General features: G+C 38.8%; 1 long non-coding RNA gene across 1 annotated transcript in view; it reads right to left on the reverse strand.

Moving 5' to 3' along the window:
* Positions 1 to 18,906, reverse strand: part of LOC118154660 (uncharacterized) — a 135,797-nt gene extending 116,891 nt beyond the window's left edge. The window contains exons 1-2 of the long non-coding RNA XR_004744842.3: positions 18,250 to 18,906; positions 11,209 to 11,313 (exon numbers count right to left, since the gene is read on the reverse strand). This is a non-coding gene — a long non-coding RNA (uncharacterized LOC118154660). The remainder of the gene's footprint in view (positions 1 to 11,208; positions 11,314 to 18,249) is intronic.
* Between the last annotated feature and the right edge of the window lie 3,657 nt (positions 18,907 to 22,563).

Here is a 22,563-nt window from a genome sequence, read left to right on the forward strand (position 1 = left end):
TGCCCTCACAAATCTATTTCATAAGGCATTGGTCAAGGGTAAATTTTCTGGATCCTCGCAGCTGGAATGAGTAGGTATAAAGTGACTAATCCACTCCACCATCCCAATCTCCCTAAGCCTTTGGATCCCTTCCTCTACATTAAACCAAGGGAGATCAGGCATTTTCAGCTCACTCACAGTGGGCCATCTTTTAATTCACACTTCAGCTAACCAAGCAAATTAAGTATTAAAACCTTTTTTTTAACTCCATAAGCTGCAATATTAAGAGCCAAGTCCCTATTTAGTGGGCCCAAATCAATAATTTAATCCTGATCTAATTCTATGTTCCTTCCTACATTATAACATACCCTTAATATCAATTCCCATGCCTCCAGATTTCTGTTTATAAATTAGAGAAATCAAACAGTTATTTTCAAGTGTAGCACACCTCCACAAGGGTCACCCTCAACCTCACCTCTAGGGGCCTGTCAGGACTTTAGTCTAGCTAAAGGTCTAGAAGCAAATGGAGGTGTTGTGGGTGGCTCCTGAGGAGAATCAACATTATCTTGCCTGGAAAATACCTCAGGGGAGGCCATCATTGTTGCCTAAGACAGTGCAGGGTTTATCTCCTCAGACAAAGGAAGAAAGGCTGATGGCAGCATGGGCCAGGGAGGGGATGTTGCCATTACTGGGGATGGTAAGCTGTTCCTTCTGTCAAAAGAGGCTCGTGAGAATTTACAAACTCATTGTAAACTACTTGTTCACTCCACAACCAGACTTGGACATACAACTACTTACTTGGATACCTACTGTAGGTATACACACGTCCCCATTACAAGCTTCATCAGGGTCCTCCCACATGTCCCCATTCCAAGTTTCAGGGTCCCATTCTTTTCCAATCAATACCCTCAATTTAATAGTAGACACCTGATGAGGCTGTGTATACACCTTTCATTGCAGGTCAGCCAATCTCATGATAAGAGCCTGTGTCTGTTTTTCCACTATTTCAGCTTTCTCTACAGGAGATAAGACCTTCACTCAGGGCAATCTTAGTAGATTTGAGGCTCAGTAACTGTTTCTGAAGCCAGGCAACAGAATCCCTGAGTTCATCATTTTCTTTCATCACTTTGTTCACTGAAGTTAGGAGCAACCAACCAACTTCATTACGTTCCTTGGTTCTCCACATATAGTCAAAGGCATTATGTAGAGAGTCACTAAACTCCTTTATCTCATAAGCGGTGAATCAGGAGTGTCAAATACATCTATTTTGTATAACTCTCTGAACAGTTCATTTAAATTATCTAAATATTGCAGGAGCTAGATGTAGGAAGCTATCATTATGAATTCCAGCCAATTGCAACATACAAAGAAACACTCAAAAATACTTAAAATAAACATGCAAAATAGAATATGATGCTTCCTACGTAGAAAATTCCTTTTCTCACTTTTGCAATTAAAACATATTCCAAAGAATTAAATCATTATGGAAATAAATGCCAAATAATTCTTCTAAAGACCATTAATATTTGCTTAATCATATCAGTTTCTCTAAAAAGAAAAGGTATCATGCAACAAAAATGCCCCAATTTAGCTACATAACCAACTGATCTTTAGGAAAAAGTAAAATCCTGTTTATCTGTTATCTATTAGATTGATTAGTAAGGATACCACTTGAGAGACAATAGAACTGGCTCCTGAAAGCTATAGAGAGCACCATTGTGAACATCTCCATTGCATAAACTCATCTTCCAAAATAGTTATAAGATGTAATTGAAACAATAACAACTGTGAGTTCTCCCCAACAGGTGAGACTATATACCCCTGAAAACTTGAAAAGCCAACTCTCATTGAAGATTATTTGCCAGTTAGTTTTCTATCTAAAAGTGGGTACCAGCCTTTAAAGACACCAGGCATACTCTGAGATAAGAAAGAGGAGAAAAATCTAAGCATGATAAAACCAAAACTAGAAAATCTGAGTAACAGATTAATTCAAAGAAGCATTAGCAGAATAATGAGATGAGAGCAGCTTATATAGGGACCAGCGACAACAGTCCCTGAGCAGGAAAAGGGTCTGAGACAAAAGAATGAAGCTACCCAGAGATGTGAACTTTCCTATATCCCATAAAATTGTAATGAATTTGTAAACACCACTGGGGGCTTGATCTACAGTTCAGAGTCTCTGGGAGCCCCGCATACAAGTGGAGTCCATATCCACTCATGAAATCTTTTCCAAGGGCATCCACCAGGCACTCATGAGAGTGATTGCTGGCAGCGCATAAGACCTGTGTGCCTTCTTCAGTGTCACAAGCATACATGACCTGCCAAAGAGTAAGAGTGGAGCAGGAGTATCTACAGAAGCCTATCCATTGTCCAAAAACTATAAATACTGAGTAATGATCAGCTGCTACTAGTAGCAGGCACAGAACCTCCCAGGTTTTGATGCCCTTTCAAATACAAAGCAAAAGCCATCGGTCACTGAGGTGGTAAGAATCGTGCCCATATCCCAGAGTTGACCTTGGTGTTCAACAAAACAAAAGCCAGCTTCCTCTGGGGCACAGCAGGAACCCTTCCCTTCCGTACCTCATCCCAGGCAAAGATAAGCTGCACCTGGGGAAGTGGCAAAAATCCCACTTGTGCTCAGAATTCTTCCCTTTTCAAGGTAATGTTCAGCTACCACCCAGGGAGGGCAAGAAACTTGCTCACACCAAAGATCTCCCACCTATACAAGATAGTTTTGTTGACACTAGGAGAAGAAGGAGGAAATTTGCTTGCACTCCCCAAGTGCACTGAGGAACAGACAGAAAGGTTGAGAAAACCCCACTTCAGCTGCCACCCAGGGAAGGCAAGAAACTTACTCACAACAAATACCTCCCACCTATACAAGATAGATTTGTTGACACTAGGAGGAGAAGCAGGAAATTTACTTGCACTTACCAAGTGCACTAGGGAACAAGCAGAAAGGTTGAGAAAACCCCACTTACAAGGCTTACATAAGACCTGCCCAAGTCTAAGAGTGGAGGAGGGGAATGAGAAACACTCCTGTTATTGCCAGAAGCCTTGTACCAAATAACAAGGAACACGGTTGTGCATTAGGGGAAGGGCAAGAGCATGACAAAGAAACCTTCTGTGATTCAGGTGAGCAAGGCTGACTGAAGACGGGGGGTGAAGCAAAAACATGGAGAAACACACTCTGGGATCCCAAGCCCCACTTTGGGCCAAGATAATAGCAGCCCAACACTAGAAGATATCCACTGACAAAAAGAATGAACCTTGATTTTTATGTCACCATGTATTAAAAACTAACTCAAAACAGATCATACACCTAGGTTGAAGAGCTGAAGCTCTAAAACTTCTAGAAGAAAATGTAAATAACTTCTAAATTCAATACGAAAACAAAACAACATATAAGAATAGCAAATAAGCACCTAAACGATGCTCATTATCTTTAATCATTAGGAAAATGCAAGATTTTAAACCACACTGAGATGCTATTAAGACTATGCATGCATTAGAATTACTAATGTAAAAAGACTGGTCATACCAAATTTTAGATAGAACGTGGGAAAAATTGAAATTTTCATTCAGTGTTGGGGGAATGCAAAATGCCACTTTGAAAATATGAATGCACAGCCACTTTGAAAATATGAATGCACAGCCACTTTGAAAAATAGCTTGATGGTTTTTTATGAAGGTACACATGCATTTACTACATTGGCTAATAATTCCACTCCTAGGCATAAACCCAAGAGAGGTGAAAAAGTGTTTCTGTACAAGGACCTATAGGTGAATGGTTTTAGCAACTTTAGCCATAAATGCCGCAAACTGTAAACAATTCAAATGTTCTTCAAATGGTGAGTGGATAAACAAAGTCCATAAATGGAATACTGTTCAGCAAGAGAAAGGAACAAACTACTGATATATGCAACAAAATGGAGGACTCCTGAAGCACTGAACTAAGTAAAAAGGGCCAAGCAAAAGACATATATTACATAAGTCCATGATTTGACATTCTAGAAACATCAAAACGATGGGAACACAAAGCAGATCAGTGGTTTCTAGTGGCTAGGATGGAGGAAGAAGTGTGCCTGAAAAGTGTATGAAGAAACCTTCTGGAGTGATGAAAATTCTTTATCTTAATTGTGGTGGCCATTATACAACTGTAGACATTTTTCAAAACTGGTAAATGAAGATGGCCGAATAGGAACAGCTCTGGAGCACAGTTCCCAGCGAGAGTGATGCAGAAGGCAAGTGAGCTCTGTATTTCCAACCGAGGTACCAGGTTCATCTGAATGGGACTGGTTGGACAGTAGGTGTAACCCAAGGAGGGCAAACCAAGGCAGAGTGGGGTGTTGCCTCACCCAAGAAGTACAACAGACCAGAGAACTCCCCCTCCTACCCAAGGGAGGCCATAGGGGACTTTTCTGGGCACTCCAGCACTCCTGCTCAGATACTGTACTTTTCCCATGGTCTTTACAGCCCAGAGACCAGGAGATTCCCACCAGTACCAACACCAGCATAGCAGGTTTCCTGCACAAAACGGGATGGTTGTTTTAGCCCACGCCTAGAATGCCTGCGAGACAGAACCACCCATTCCCCTGAAAAAAGAAAAAAGAGGGGCTGAAGGCAGGGAGCCAAGTGATCTGGCTCAGCAGGCCCCACCCCCCAAAATACCAGCATACTGAGTCCCACTTGCTTGAGATTTTCACAGCCAGCACAGCAGTTTGAGCTCAACCTGGGATGGTAAAGCTCAGTACAGGGAGGGGCATCCACCATTACCGAGGCAATTCTAACCTTGCCTGTGAAAACAAATTTGCAAGTAAGTTTACACAGCAGCTGGGCGGAGCCACAGCAGTTCAGCAAAGCTCCTACAGGCAGACTGTCACTAGACTCCCTCCTTGCTGAGCAGGGCACTTCTGAAAAAAGGCAGCAGCCCATCAGGGACTTATAAATAAAGCCCCACCTTCCCAGGACAGAGCATCTGGGAAAAGGGGCGGTTGCGAGTTCCACTGCTGCAGACGGAAACATCCCTGCCCAGGAGCTCTGAAGGGAGCTGTGATGCTCCCAGCACAGCACTTGAGCTGTAAAAATGGACGAACTTTCTCCTCAAGTGGCTCCCTGACCCCCATACATCCTAAGAGGCACCTCATACAGGAAAACTCTGGCTGACATCTGGTGATTACCCTTCTGGGACAAAGCTACCAGAAGAAAGAATGGGCAGCAATCCTTGCTGTTCTGCAACTCCCACAGGTGATGCCCAGGCAAGCAGGATCTGGAGTGGACCTTCAGCAATCCTGCAGCAGAGGGGCCTGACCATTAGATAGAAAACTAAAAAACAGAAAAAAAAATAGCTTCAACATAAACAGAAAGGATGTCCACTCAGAGACCCCATCCAAAAGTCACCAACTTCAAAGACCAAAGGTAGATAAATCCAGGAAGATGGGAAGAAACCAGTGCAAAAAGGCTGAAATCAACAAAAATCAGAACACCTCTTCTCCAAGGGATCACAACTACTTACCAGCAAGGGAACAAAACTGGATGGAGAATGAGTTTGATGAATTGACAGAAGCAGGCTTCAGAAGGTGGGTAATAACAAACTTCTCTGAGCTAAAGGCACATGTTCTAAACCAATGCAAATAAACTAAGAACCTTGAAAAAAAGGTTAGATGAAATGCTAACTAGAATAACCTCTTAATGAAGAACATGAAAACTTGATGGAGCTGAAAAACACAGCACAAGAACTTTGTGAAGCATAAACAAGTTTCAATAGCTGAATCCATCAAGCAGAAGAAAAGAATATCAGAGATTTAAGATCAACTCGAAATAAAATGAGAAGGCAAGATTAAAGAAAAAAAGAGTGAAAAGAAATTAACAAAGCCGCCAAGAAGTATGGGATTATGTGAAAAGACCTAATCTACATTTTATCAGTGTACCTGAATGTGACAGGGAGAATTAAACCAAGTTGGAAAACACCCTTCAGGATATTATCCAGGAGAACTTTCCCAACCCAGCAAGGCAGGCCAAAGTTCAAATCCAGGAAATACAGAAAACACCACAAAGATATTCCTCAAGAAAAGCAACTCCAAGGCACATAATCGTCAGATTCACCAGTGTTGAAATGAAGGGGAAAATGCTAAGGGCAGCCAGAGAGAAAGGTCAGGTTACCCACAAAGGGAAGCCCATCAGACTCATAGTGGATCTCTCAGCAGAAACCCTACAAGCCAGAGAAGACTGGGGGCCAATATGCAATATCCTTAAAGAAAAGAACTTTCAACCTAGAATTTCATATCCAGCCAAACTAAGCTTTATAAGTGAAGGAGAAATAAAATACTTTAAGGACAAGTAATTGCTGAGAGATTCTGTCACCACCAGACCTGCTTACTTCCTGAAGGAAGCACTAAACATGGAAAGGAATAACCAGTACCAGCCACTGCAAAAACATGCCAAATGGTAAAGACCATTGACACAATGAAGAAACTGAATCAACTAATGGGCAAAACAACCAGCTAGTATAAAAATGATCAAATTCACACATAACAATATTAACCTTTAATGTAAATGGGCTAAATGCCCCAATCAGAAGACACAGACCGGCAAATTGGATAAAGACTCAAGACCCATTGGTGTGCTCTAGTCAAGAGACCCATCTCATGTGGAAAGACACACATAGGCTCAAAATAAAGGGATGGAGGAAGATTTACCAAGCAAATGGAGAGGAAAAAAAAAAAAAACAAAACAGGGATTGCAATCCTAGTCTCTGATAAAGCAGATTTTAAACCGACAAAGAGCAAAAGAGACAAAGAAAGGTATTATATAAGGGATCAATGCAACAAGAAGAGCTAACTATTCTAAATATATATATACCCAATACAGAAGCACCCAGATACATAAAGCAAGCTCTTAATGACCTTCAAAGAGACTTCGATTTTCACACAATAATAGTGGGAGACTTTAACACTCCACGGTCAATATTAGACAGATCAGCAAAACAGAAAATTAGCAAGAATATCCAGGACTTGAACTCAGATCTGGACCAAGAGGACCTAATAAATATTTACAGAACTCTCCACCCTAATCCACAGAATATACATCGTTCTCAGTACCACATTGCATTTACTCTAAAACTGACCACATAATTGGAAGTAAATCACTCCTCAGCAAATGCAGAAGAACAGAAATCAAAACAAGAAGTCTCTAGACCACAATGCAATCAAATTAGAACTCAGGATTAAGAAACTCACTCAAAACCACACAACTACATGGAAACTAGACAACCTGCTCCTGAATGACTTTTGGATAAATAATGAAATGAAGGCAGAAATAATGATGTTCTTCAAAACCAATGAGAATGAAGACACAATGTACCAGAATCTCTGGGACACATTTAAAGCAGTGTCTAGAGGGAAATTTGTAACACTAAATGCCTACATGAGAATCAAAGAAAGATCTAAAATAGACACCCTATCATCACAATTAAAAGAACTAGAGGAGGAATATCAAACAAATTCAAAAGCTAGCAGAAGACAAGAAATATCTAAGATCAGAGCAGAACTGAAGGTGATGGAGACACAAAAAAAACCTTCAAAAAAATCAATGAATCCAGGAGCTGGTTTTTTAAAAGAGCAACAAAATAGATAGACTGCTAGCCAGAATAATAAAAAAGAAAAGAGAGAAGAGTCCAATAGAGGCAATAAAAAATGATACAGGGAATAGGACCACCAATTCCACAGAAATACAAACTACCATCAGAGATTACTACAAACACCTGTATCCACATAAACAAGTAAATCTAGAAGAAATGGATAAACTCCTGGACACTTACACCTACCCAAGACTAAGTTGAATCCCTGAATAGACCATAACAAGGTCCAAAGTTGAGGCAGCAATTAATAGCTTACCAACCAAAAAAAAAAAAAGAAAGAAAAACACCAAGGCCAGAGGGGTTCACAGCCAAATTATACCAGACATACAAAGAGGAGCTGGTACCATTCCTTCTGAAACTATTCCAAACAATACAGAAAGAGGGAATCTTCCCTAACTCATTTTATGAGACCAACATCATCCTAATACCAAAACCTGGCAGACACACAACTAAAAAAGAAAATTTCAGGCCAACATCCATGATGAACATTGATGTGAAAATCTTCAATAAAATGCTGGCAAACTGAATCCAACAGCACATCGAAAAGCTTATCCATCATGATCAAGTTGGCTTTATCCCAGAGATGCAAAGCCGGTTCAACATACACAAATCAATATATGTAATCCATCTCATAAACAGAACCGAAGACAAAAACCACATGATTACCTCAATAGATGCAGAGAAGGTGTTCAACAAAATTCAACAGCCCTTTATGCTAAAAACTCTCAATAAACTAGACATCAATGGAACATATCTCAAAATAATAAAAGCTATTTATGACAAACCAACAGCCAATATCATACTGAATGGAAAAAAACTAGAAGCATTCCCTTTGAAAACTGGCACTAGACAAGTGTGCCATCTCTCACAACTCCTATTAAACATAATATTGGAAATTCTGGCCAGAGCAATCAGGCAAGAAAAAGAAATATAGGGTATTCAATTAGGAAAAGAGGAAGTTAAATTGTCTCTATTTGCAGATGACATCATTGTATATATGGAAGACCCCATTATCTCAGCCCAAAATCTCCTTAAGATGATAAGCAACTTCAGCAAAGTCCCAGGATACAAAATTAACGTGCAAAAATCACAAGCATTCCTACACACCAATAACAGACAAACAGAGAGCCAAATCATGAGTGAACTCTCATTAACAATTGCTACAAAGGAATAAAATACCTAGGAATACAATTAACAAGGGACATGAAGGACCTCTTCAAGGAGAACTACAAACCATTGCTCAAGGAAATAAGAGAGGACACAAACAAATTGAAACAATCCTTGCTCATGGTTAGGAAGAATCAATATGGTAAAAATGGTCATACTGCCCAAAGTAATTTATAGATTCAATGCTATCCCCATCAAGCTATCATTGACCTTCACAGAATTGGGAAAAAACAACTTAAACTTCATATGGAACTGAAAAAGAGCCCACATAGCCAAGACAATCCTAAGCAAAAAAAACAAAGCTGGAGGCCTTACAATATCTGACTTCAAACTATACTACAAGGCTACAGTAATCAAAACAGCATGGAACTAGTACCAAAACAGATATAAACCAATGGAACAAAACAGAGGCTTCAGAAATAACACCACACATCTACAACCATCTGATCTTTGACAAACCTGATGAAAACATGCAATGGGGAAAGGATTCCCTATTTAATAAATGGTGTTGGGAAAACTGGCTAGCAGTGTGCAGAAAGCTGAAACTGGATCCCTTCCTTACACCTTATACAAAATTAACTCCAGATGGATTAAATATTTAAACATAAGACCTAACACCCTAAAAACCCTAAAAGAAAACCTAGGCAATACCATTCAGGACATAAGCATAGGCAAGGACTTCATGACTAAAACACCAAAAGCAATGGCAACAAAAGCCAAAATAGACAAATGGGATCTAATTAAACTCCAGAGCTTCTTCACAGCAAAAGAAACAATCATTAGTCTGAACCATGCAACCAACAGAATGGGAAAAAATTTTTGCAATCTACCCATCTGACAAAGGGTAAATATCCAGAATCCACAAAGAACTTAAACAAATTTACTAGAAAAAACAAGCAACACCATCAAAAAGTGAGCAAAGGGTATGAACAGACTTCTCAAAAGAAGACATTTATGCAGCCAACAAACATGAAAAAATGCTCATCATCACTACAATGAGATACGATCTCATGCCAGTTAGAATGGCGATCAAAAAAAAAATCTGGAGACAACAGATGCTAGAGAGGATGTGGAGAAATAGAAATGCTTTTACACTGTTGGTGAGAGTGTAAATTAGTTCAACCATTGTGGAAGACAGTGTGGCCATCCTCAAGGACCTAGAAATAGAAATTCCTTTGACCCAGCAATCCCGTTACTGGGTATATACCCAAAGGATTATAAATCATTCTGTTATAAAGACACATGCACATGTATGCTCACTATGGCACTATTTACAATAGCAAAGACTTGGAAGGAACCAAATGCCCATCAATGATAGACTGGATTAAGAAAACGTGGCAAATATACACCATGGAATACTATGCAGTCATAAAAAAGGATGAGTTCATGTGCTTTGCAGGGACATAGATGAAGCTGGAAACTATCATTCTCAGCAAACTGACACAAGAACAGAAAACGAAACATCACATGTTCTCACTCACAAGAACAATGAGAACACATGGACACAGGGAGGGGAACATCACACACTGGGGCCTGTTGAGGGGTGGGGGAGCTAGAGGAGGGTTAGCAGGGGTGGGGGAATTGGGAAGAGAGCACATAAGGAGAAATACCTAATGCAGGTGATGTGCGGGTGGATGCAGGAAACCACCATGGCATGTGTATATCTATATAACAATCCAGCATGATCTGCACATGTACCCCAGAACTTAAAGTATAGTTTAAAAAAACTGGTAAATGAACTTTTTTGGAATGTAAAATATGTCACAATAAAAAAAGAGAAAATTAAAATCTTAAATATTTAACCCTGTTCAAAACCAGAGTATAAGAACCACTGTATCCTCATTAATATAAAAATGAGTATTTTTTTTAAGAGCCACTGCAATAGTAAAACAAAAGTATAGCATTTGTACATGAGTAGAAGTTGTTGGCTATCCAGCTGCACCTGGAATTTCTTGGTCACAACTTATCTTCACTGGAGACAGAACAGGTGCATCCTGATTTCAAAAGTTCTATTTAAGTCAAGGAAACAGGTGTGACTTATCTTACACTACTTTTTTCCAAAAGAATTAATGAAGGAAATTGTCACTACAGGATGTGCAATTGTTAAGAAAAACTCAGAAATAAAGATTAGCAAAAAAATATGGGAGGTTAGTTGATGAGGTCATTAGAGAAAAATAATAAAGAAAGTTTAGAAACCAACTTCCTTAGCTGTATTCTTTTAGATTATCCTGCTCAAAGTAAGTTCTACCCAAGCCAATGGGGAAGAGGAGTTCTGTGTTTCCTTGAAGATTTCAGTGAAACTTTATGTTTTCAATTCTTGTAAAATATCTGAAAATGGAACGACTAGTTGGCCTTAAGGAACAGCTCTTTGATTATATTTCCCATTATGAGAAAAAGTATGAAGTAGGTATATAAGCTCTTACCTGTGTTGACTGCACACAGTAGGCTTTGAGGTAGAAAGAGTGGAGAAAGAGCTCTGAGTGTTCACATCATGGTTCTCTAGTAAGGAAGATGCTCCAGCTTTTTACCTACAAAAACACACACACATTAGCTGTCTGAGTTCCTGCTGGAGTTGCTCTAAGCAGAGCACATTTAGCCAGGGATATGATGTTGGATGTGACTGCCAACAATGCTTAGGTGGCCTGATTTATTATGCACATCCCTTACTGGGAACTCCTTTTCAGTGGTATTCAATGGACTATAAATATCACTTACTGTGAAATGCAGATTGTTGTTATAGATGCTTTACCACATCCCAGAGTTAATTTCCAGTTCTCCTTTAGCACCTTTCCCAACCTTTTATATCTTTGTTCTATTCTTTTCTTTTGAAATACCATCTCCTTCTCTTGTTGACTTTAAAAAGAATACTCTGAAATCATTAAAGAGGCTCCTTCTAGCTCTAAGATTCATGAGCATATTAAAATAAAATCTATTAAATGAATCTTTTCACTGAGCCTATATCCAAACCAGAAAAAGAACAAATTTTTTTGAACTAAGTAAAAATAAATTTTCAAAAAACTGTCCCAAATTTTGAATAAAAAAGTAAACTTTTTTATATCATATTGGGAAAAAAATGATTACTTAAGGAGATTTATATATGTCTGATGCTTTATTCAGGCCACTCAAGCTATTTTTGGTGATCGTCAAAACCATAAAATGTCTGTTTAATCACAAAATGTCTGTTTGTACTTTCCTTTTCCACTTTTGTAGTTCCTAATTGTAGCATAGAATGAGTTGCAAAAAAGAAAGAAACTTAGTATATCAGAATTTGTCTAGAAGTCATTACTAATAAACATAGCCATTCTTTATCTATTTCATCAAATGTTTTAAAATAATTTACAGGTCTCTAATAACCTTGTTTTTAATAAATAAAGTATTAAACAGCACATTTAACTCATCCACATTTGGAAAACGCACCTCATGCTATGTTCCATTCTCTGAAATCAGATATCCTGGGGTTATTGACAATTGGCAAAATGTTCTACCCTTTTTGATTTTTATCAGAGCTCAGTTTATAACGTACAACATTAAAAACAGATTACATGCTTAACATAGGAATGTAGTTAAAGAATATTATAATACATCCAAAAAATGGAATGTTGCAAAGGCATTATAAGGTATTCTATAAATCTATAGTAAAATATACAGATATGTGTTTATGAGATATTCCAAAGTGAAACAATCAGGTTATAAATCAATATGTATGATAAATATAATTTGAAAAGAAAAAATATGTTGTATATACATGGAGGTGTGGAAATTTAGAGGAAGAAGTTTAAAAACACCAAGTAACTGCAGTCATCATTTGGTAGCATTATGGTGATAGTTTCTTCTTTTACTTATTTATATCTTCTAATTTTTATAACGAACATGAAATACTTGTGTAATCAAAACAAATATCTAAAACTTATAAACTTTCACATCAGATTCTTGGACAAAAGAAAATACAGTAATTGGAGAGGAAAATCTATCTAAGTGCAGAAAACAGTATTTTCAATCTGTAAGTTTTATGCATAGGCCGATATCAAGATTATGTTTTTCTACATAACTAATGATAAAGCCAAGCATGAGGCATAACAAACACTTAGGGTAATAGCTAAGGTACTTTAATGGTAAGTCAAGAAGGGGCACATAAAAGTACCCCTTCTTGAGTTTTCTAAGTAGTTGCACAAAAATTATCACGGAATATTACCTATGAGTTACCTTTTCTCTTTTAGTGACTCAGGAAGCTATCTGCTGATTTAAGGTAGGCACACTCCTACCTCGAAATACATACTTCTAAAGAAACATGTAATAGAAGCACTAGTGCAGTGCTTCACTATAAGCCAGGCACCATTCTAAATGCTTTACATGTAAAACCCATTCAATCATCTCAACACTATGATGTCATATTACTATTATCCCCATTTTTCAGATGAGGAAACTCATGCAAATAGGGGTTAAGCAATTTATTAAAATACTTAGTGCTCATCAGTGGCAGAGAAGTATCCAGATCTAGGCAGCCAGGATCTATACATATTTTTAACCACTATGTTGTACTAGTTCTAAAAAGAAAGTTAATAGAATAGTAACAGGGAATAAAATTCGTGTGTGCGTGTGTGTGTGTGTATGTGTGTGTGTGTATATTTTTTTTTTTTTTTTTTTGAGAAAGGTCTCACTCTGTCATCCAGACCTTTGTGCAGTGGCACGATCTGGGCTCACTGCAACCTCCACCTCCCAGGTTCAAGCGATTCTCCTGCCTCAGCCTCCCAGGTAGCTGGAACCACACGGGCCCACCATTACCACCCAGCACCCAGCTAATTTTTGTATTTTTAGTAGAGATGGGGTTTCACCATTTTGGCCGGACTGGTCTTGAACTCCTGACCTCAAATGATCCACCCACCTCAGCCTCCCAAAGTGCTGGGATTCCAGGTGTAAGCCACCATGGCTGGCCTATTTTTGTGTGTACACACACAAATACACACACACACACAAACACACACATTTTTATATATAGAAGTGCTGGGATTACAGGCATGAGCCACCATGCCTGGCCTATTTTATATATTTATATGTGTAAATATATAAAATCTTATGAGGCATCACAAACAGGTTTGAAGAGCTAAGGAACTTTTACAGTAGGTACCTATAATCCCAGCTATTCAGGAAGCTGAGGCAGGAGAATCACCTGAACCCGGGAGGCAGAAGTTGGGGTGAACCCAGATCCCATCACTAAACTCCAGGCTAGGTGACAGAGTGAGACTGTGTAAAAAAACAAACAAATAAAAATTGGTGGACTTTTATAATCACAGACTTTTATTAGGCAATCCATGTACTAGTTTTCAGATGTTTGCTCTCTGCCCAGAGTCCTCACCCAAAGCCCTCATTAGGCTTGCATGCTTCAAGGCTAGATAATCTCCAGGGTTTCCAATGTTGCCTACAATGTCCCTGGGTATTTTCTACTTCCTCTACCCTCTGAGACATTCTCAGCACACTCTGACTCCATGGAATATTCTTGATATATAGAATAACTAGAGGAGACAAGAAAATAGTCCCTCCCACATCTCTCCAGAAGAGGCCACTACAAATTCGCTGACCTCATTGACCGTTCTATATCTGCTGGTCATTTTTGTTATTGCTGAATCCAGATGAGGAAAAATAAGACCTCACCATGACCTGACAGGTAAAGGAAAGGTGTAAACTTGGCTAACAATTTCCGTTGGTGACAGTCTAATTAATCCTACCACATTTTTTTCTTTTTAAAATTATTCATTTTTTTTTATACAGAGTCTCACTCTGATGCCCAGGCTGGAGTGCAGTGGCATGATCTCAGCTCATGGCAACCTCCACCTTCCACATTCAAGCTATTCTCATGCCTCAGCCTCCCAAGTAGCTAGGACTATGGGCACGTACCACCACACTGGGCTAATCTTTGTATTTTTAGTAGACACAGGGTTTCACCATGTTAGCTAGCCAAACTGGTCTCAAACTCCTGGTCTCAAGTGATCTGACCACCTCGGCTTCCCAAAGTGCTGGGATTACAGGCTGACCTACCGCTCTTGGCCCTAATCCTCCCACATTTCTACTGGGTTTCACATGTTACAGCTCAGGACCAAATGTGAATAATTAAAATTGTTAGCATGCTAAAGTTTGGTGCTTGTGAAACCCACACAGCAACGCTCATTTAAATAACAGGGCTACTTAAAAGGTTAAACAAAAGCACAGTAGATAAATGTATATATTCATGTCTCATTAATTATCTTAGCCATTATTTAATGTTTGAGCAAAAAAAATACAATTCAACAATATGATGAAATTCGAAATAACTTCTGACACTGCCTTTTGACCATCTAATTAATAATTTATAATATCTCAGCACCAAAATTTTAAAGCATTGTTCAGCTAACAGGTTCAGAGAAATATTCTGTGATTGTTCCGGAAAAATTAGAGATAATAGTTGAGATAAAAAGCACCTGAGTGGGCTGGGCATAGTGGCTCACACCTGAAATCCCAGCATTTTGGGAGGCCAAAATGAGTGGATCACCTGAGGTCACGAGTTTGAGACCAGCCTGGCCAAAATGGTGAAATCCCTTCTCTACTAAAAATACAAAAAAATTAATTGGGCGTGATGTAGGTACCCATAATCCCAGCAATTCTGGAGGCTGAGGCAGGAGAATCACATGAACCTGGGTTGTTGAGACTGCAGTGAGCAATGATGCCACTGCACTCCAGCCTGGGCTACAGAGTGAGACCCTGTCTCAAAATCAACCAACCAACCAACCAACCAAACACCTGAATGTCTTTTCCTCTTATCAATCTTAAACTTTCTGGGGATGTATGAGTTGATTCCATAACTACTATGAATACAGAAGGAAGCTTTGGGGAAATGTAGCTCAATCACCTTCTCCCACTTTCATTTGATGCTGAACTTGCTGTAATCAAATTGATTCTGATAATGCTTCTGTCACTAATTTCAGCTGATCTATATCTGGGGGAAAAAAGGTCTGATATGACTAGTTCTCCATAGGCAAAATGCCAAATTGCTGAGATAAGAGAGAGAGCATAAGAGCTTTTGTCATTTCCCCTGGCTCCCTCTAAGTCTTTAATTCCAGCCCCTTTCTCAAGGTCAATATTCAGGGAAACACTTAGGTTTGGAGGTATAACAGGAAATCTGGATGCAAATGCCTAAGTGACTTGACTATTTTCCCTCTTCTGCATAAAAGCATTTGAAGTCTTGGAGTTATTTGTTAGCCTTTCTCATAGATGATTGAGCAAATTTGTTGATAAAACAGAATACATTTGAAAATCGTGTGGAATAAACACAGAACAGGTCAACTTTTTTAAAAAGAAATGTGCTTTTTTAAGGAATGTCTGAAATTTTCTCAATGACAAATACTCTTTGATCTTTGGGGTAGATATTAAAAAGTAAAAGTAGGTTAATCCACATTGCTACTGTTCTCACTCTACCAAATCACTCTTGTTCAGTCTGGGTATTGATTACAATTATATGATAACCCAAATTTTCCACCTCCAAGCTGTTCATTTGTCCTAAGGCTATTGCAGAACAACAGAATTGCCGCAGGTGACTATGCTCCTGTGCATGAAATTATTTTCAACAGCCTGAAGCATAACAGAATGTTTTATGTGACAAGTTTTAAAATGTTTCTTATCAGACTGCACAAGAGTCACTTTTTACCTCTGTTGCCAATCTGATCTGTCTGGTTGGAATTTTTTTTTTTAAAGCCTTCATCAGACTTGGTCTGCATCTCACAGATACAGTGTCACACAAACACATAAATGAAGTTGCTCTCGAAAGCCTGGACCTAGACATCCTCCATCTTCTTGTGCCTGACATTTTCTAGTTCCCCTTGGATTATTATAAATGTTTGAAGAAATACAGAGACAAATCCTGTCAAAGAACATAAACTGAATGTTTACAATGACAGGCAAGTAATTAAAAATGACTGTGGTATTTTTCAGTTAACCAAAACTGAAAAATATTTTTGCATGATACAAAACAGAAAGACACTTTTGTATTACACAAAACTAAAAAAATACTAGTCTGATGTTTGATGATATTCAGAAATTAGGAGCAAAATTTGAAAGAATCATTTAAGTACTGGCTATGCACCAGATGTACATAACACCTTTCTTCAGAAAATGTAAAGCATTTCTCAGCATAAGCCTGTCTAGACTGGAATAACCATTGGCTAACAGAGGTCAGCCCAGAGATTAGCAGAGGCCCGTGGGTGCATGTGCTGTTCCCTTCGCTATATTATGCAGGCAGGTGATTCACCCTGGGTCCTTCAACAAGATGCAGTGGAGAAGGTGTCAGGCAAGCATAATTTGAAAGAACTCGGATGAGTCTATTTTGCTTCCACTTATGATTGGTGTCAACTAAACTCTTTTAATCTTATCAATTAATCATCCATTTATTCAAAGATACACTAAAGGAATATCTATGAAGGGAAAAATCTGGTAACCCTGCAGGTTTGTTAGTCACAGTTTTCTATTAGTGAGTCAGCATGTTGTCAGCTCAGGATAGCTGATACACTTGCAGATGTCATCTAGAGGAAAGAAAGGCAGGAAAGAGGAAACAAGAAAAAGAAAAGGAAGCAAAAACCACAAAAATATAATGGAGATGAACTAGAATGAAAATTGGCAGCACTGAGTGTATGGCTACCCAGAAAATTTGTAATCTCAAATCTGGAAATTTATAAAACAGATTTACCTGATGGATGATTTTCAAATTCAAATCCTGATTTGTCTTGGTCTCCCTTTTCCCCATTTTTTCCTCTCTAGTGTTTTTCTTTATCACCTACATTATATAAAGTCCATAGAGACTTTAGAAGTTGTGTGCAACGAAATGGTATGTCAGGCTACAAGCAGAAAGACATGAAGCATGGAGGTCATGCTGAGCTTGTGGAAGAATGTGGGCAAAAGAATAAAAACAGGATTAAGACCGGGCGCGGTGGCTCAAGCCTGAAATCCCAGCACTTTGGGAGGCCAAGGCGGGTGGATCACGAGGTCAAGAGATCGAGACCATCCCGGTCAACATGGTGAAACCCCGTCTCTACTAAAAATACAAAAAATTAGCTGGGCACGGTGGCACGTGCCTGTAATCCCAGCTACTCAGGAGGCTGAGGCAGGAGAATTGCCTGAACCCAGGAGGCGGAGATTGCGGTGAGCCGAGATCGCGCCATTGCACTCCAGCCTGGGTAACAAGAGCGAAACTCCGGTTCAAAAAAAAAAAAAAAAAAAAGAATAAAAACAAGATTATAAGAGCAGATTATAATGCTCTTGTGAGCACTGTGCAAAGAGACCACATTGTAACAAATGGTGACGAACGGTGGGAAAATGGTGGAATATTAGATTACATAGATATAAGACAGCTTTTCAGAGCATCTGACCCCTGGATGGAAATTTAAATCTTAATCACTATATTAGTTTTCCATTGCTGTTGTAATAAATGACCACAAACTTACCAGCCTAAAACAATATCCATTTGCTGTGAAGTGGTAGCAGCATGGTAAGGGATCACATCACATTGCTTCACACCTTCATTAACTTCATATACTGTTTTCTACATGCCCTCCAACCTGGGCTCACATCCTCTAAATATTACCCCTATAACCCTTCCCTCAGTTTCTACTTGCCAGAGGATGTTAACTAAGATTATCCCTTTGTTAACTGCGCACATCCCAGAGATGTACTTCAGCATTCATAGAACATTTGACCTAATGGCCAAAATTACCTTTAGGGACTTCAAGAGAATACCTCTCCTAGCAATATAAAATTGGGCTAGTAAACACTAATTTTAGACTCTGCTTGTAGCCAAAATTGAGGTGATATAGATCACTATGTATACTGAAAAGCAGAGAAAGTTGACCTGTTAAGACAGAAAAAATAAACCAGATTTACAGATAAGCAGAGACCTGAGACCACAGGATCTCAGAGAAACAAGCTGATCCACAGACAAATGGAATTAATGCTTGCCTTCATTTCTGATGAGTTTTCAGTTTTTGTTTTCATTCCCTCTTAATAAGATGCACCTATATCTTCCTAAATTTCCTCCCCTTGGATTGAGCAAGTCTGAGCTAGGCTGCTTGCAACCTAAGGGACTATTTCAATTATTGTTGCTATGTAACAAACCATCCCAAGATCTGTGACGAAAATCATCCACTCTATGATGCTCACAGATTCTGTGAGTCCAGAATTTGAACAGGGAATGAGAGGAATTACTTATCTCTGCTTGACAATGTCTGGGGCCTCAGCTGGGAAGACTTGAAAGCTAGATGTGATTCACTGGCTAGAAGCTGGAATCATCTGGAGGGTCATCACTCATATGTCTGGTGAAAGATGCTGGTGGTTGGCTAGGGCTGAGCAGGGCTGTTAGCTGGAACATCTCAGTATAGTCGTTCTATGTGGTCTCTCCACAGGGGTTCATTGGACTTCCTCATATCATGGCCTCAACATTGCAAGAGAGGAAGGAAGTGTGTATTTTTATGATCCAATCTCAGGAGTGATGTAACAGCACTTCTGCCATACTCCAATGGCTACAGTAGTAACAAAGGTCCACTCATTCTCCAGGAGAGGGAACAAAGACTCCACCACTCCATGGGAGGAATGTCAAGATCACAGTGCAAAAGCAACATGTGGAATGTGAGATCTTGTTGCAGCCAACATTGGAAAATACAATCTGATGCAGGACTTCACTCTCAGATAATGGGCAGGTTAGAGCCAGATTCTGAAGGTTTCCAGGCAAAGTGGGAGGTTTGGAGTTCATCCTGGAGTCAATGGGAAGCAAAGATATTAGAGCAGAGAAGTGACATAGAAACAGAGGACTAAAAGAAAGTGACTAGATAGAAAAGACAAGAATTACAATCACCTGAGATTGTCCCATTTAATATGGCCAGGATTTTATTGTCTGATGGCTTATCTCTTATGTTTTGAAGACAAGCCAGACTGGCACTATCATTATAAAAATTATCAAATGTATTCCCAATGATTTTATTATACCAATTTTGTTCCACAATAGAATGAAAAGCTAATTGAGGCTTATATGTGATAATGTGAGTATACAAAGTAGATCAGCATGTACCAGTTTATGGAAGTGATTTAACATTCATCTTGTTTTATTCTATTAGAAAAAAAATGATTTTCATTGTTTATCATAGCACTGACTACATACCAAGTGCTATTATCTCACCCCCATTTGATGTCTACATTGGAGGGTTTCTACATGCAGGAAGTGTTGGCTTCAGTGGAAAACCTTTGAACGATACATTACATTCTCACTCATCTTCATAATATGAATCTTATTTCAGGTTTAGCATGAAAGTTTAGAAGGCTATACAGAAAGGCTGTGGAGTAAATTCTTAGTAAAGTCTTCATCAAAGAAAATAGTCTAAAATCCTTCAGCAGCCATAGTATATATTTTTTTCCTTTTGTCAAGAACGTATTTAATTTTTATGCTACAGAAATACACATTTTTATCCATCACAAATTTATGTCAAACATTTTATCTAAAGATTTTTAAAGAAATCCAAAAGAGTTATATTAAGGATACTATGTAGAACTTTTTTGTACCCAAAAAATTTTCTAATACATTTATTTCATCTATTTCAACAGTTGTATATGTAGCCTTCAATTTACTAGAAATCTCTGTGCTTATTTATGTCTCCCAATTGCATTTTTCATTGCTTGTTTAGTAAGGAGATATAGGGATGCCTTCAGTCATTTTTTCCAAGTATCCCTCATTAAAAATTACAGGAAATGATCCTGGAATAAAATAAAGGTCAAATGTACCTTGGACTTTACTAATCAGTACTTATAGAAAAAGATGCCTGTTGTTTTATGAAAAGATATTGGTTTAGTAATCTATATGGAAGCAATATTTCATTCTTAAAATAACTCTAGTTTTCATAAGGGTTCCAGCTTTGTACTTGTAATGTGTTTTACACTGGGGAGAGCTGCCTAAAACTGATATACACAGTCTTCAATTCTGAAGCCAAGGTAGGGAACATTATCTCTCAGAGTAGGTACACAGGAGACTCTTGCACCTTATTTGTTTTACATATTTAAATGTCAGCTTTATCTTCCAAGTGTTTTGGATTTCTTAAAGTCTGAGACAGTATTTCTTTGTTGTTAAGGTATTAAACAAGAACTTACTGAACTGTTGGATTTTTGTACAAGAAGTAATGCCTAAACTAACTGCAATCTTGCCATTAGTGTTTTGACATGTATCCACCATCTTATGATTAACATTTTAGATAATTTGGACAAAAATTGCAAATGTATATATGTACAATCTGTGATCATGATTATGCTTTACAATAAAGAGATTTTATTCATTCATTCATTTCAAAAAGCTGACAAATACTTTCTAGGTGATAGAATAGTACCTTTGTGGTACTTACACGAGAGGGCAGAAAGGAGATGAATAAATAAATAATCCAAAAGAATGGTTTTTTTTTCTGTCTTAAAAATGAGGTCTAAAGCAGCAATAAAACACCACAGTCAGCATTCTGCTGTTGCTGCCTTTCCAGCCCTAGCCACAGAACTGCAGCTCTCCTCAACCTCAGACCATGAGATTATCTAATTTTTCAACTTGTAATGAGGCACAGTATCTGAAGCTGTGGAAATATATTACTCAGGAACTGGTTCAGGGGGCAGAAGTGATCAGAGGCCTCTACTTTAAGGCATTCAGACCCTAAGGGCTCCTGCATGAAACCCACTAAGGAATTAGTCACCGGGACATCCAGCAAACTGGAATCAAGGAAGCCACAACCAGCCTGTCAGAAATGTGAGACAGATGTTTATGTGAGGACAGATGTTTATCTGAGGACAGATGGAAATAAAGACTGGCAGATCCTCCTGTCCTCAGATGGGTCTCTGTTCCTCCAGTATTTATGTGTCTTCATACCAACTAGCAAGTAGAAGATGTAGATACACAAAGAATAAGTTGCTTTCTCTTTCTTTTTTCTCTCTCTTCTTTTTCTTTTTCTTTCTTTTATTTTATTTTTTAAGAGACAGTGTCTTGCTCTTTTTCTCAGACTGGAGTGCAGTGGTATAATCATAGCTCACTGTAACCTCAAACTCCTGGGCTTAAGTGATCTTTCACCCTCAGCCTCCCAAGTAGGTAGGGCCACAGGCCTGCCACCATGGCCAGCTAATTTAAATTTTTTTTAGTTTTATTTTTTTAAAAAAGAGGGTCTCACTTTGTTGCCCAGACTGGTCTCCAGCTGCTGGCTTCAAGTGATCCTCCCAACTTGGCCTCACAAAATGCTAGGATTACATGCAATGAGCCATCACACCCAACCCAGGTTGCTTTCTGTTCCAATGAGTTCAAAAAGTGTAAAGGCTGTGGTCTAATCACTAATTATTTAGTTTCTGAGATTGAAATGTCAGGGGCACAGTATTCAAACCTGTGGATTTTTGCTGTGATACTCAGTTGCCACAAATAGATATCAATATTTGGTCCTAACTGAGGTACACACAGGAGACAACCTGGTTCCTCTTCCATCATAGCCTCCAGAGCTTGGTGGGCACCCACTTCCTTACTCCTTACTAACATCCCCTCAATATCTGGCCTCATTCAGGTATTGAAACATCCAGTTCCATTTAATTTCAGTCACAGCGGGGTCTGCTCGTACATTCATTTTCCATCTGCAATCATCAGGCCGAAAATAGGGAAATGAGGGGAAGGGGACCATGTTGTATACATGAATGCTGTGGTAATGGAGCACCTGAATGGGCAAGTCCATGTCCTTGACTTGGACAATGGACTCATTGCTGAT

The sequence above is a fragment of the Callithrix jacchus genome, chromosome 1 (genome assembly GCF_049354715.1).
Source record: "Callithrix jacchus isolate 240 chromosome 1, calJac240_pri, whole genome shotgun sequence".
Taxonomy (NCBI): domain Eukaryota; kingdom Metazoa; phylum Chordata; class Mammalia; order Primates; family Cebidae; genus Callithrix; species Callithrix jacchus.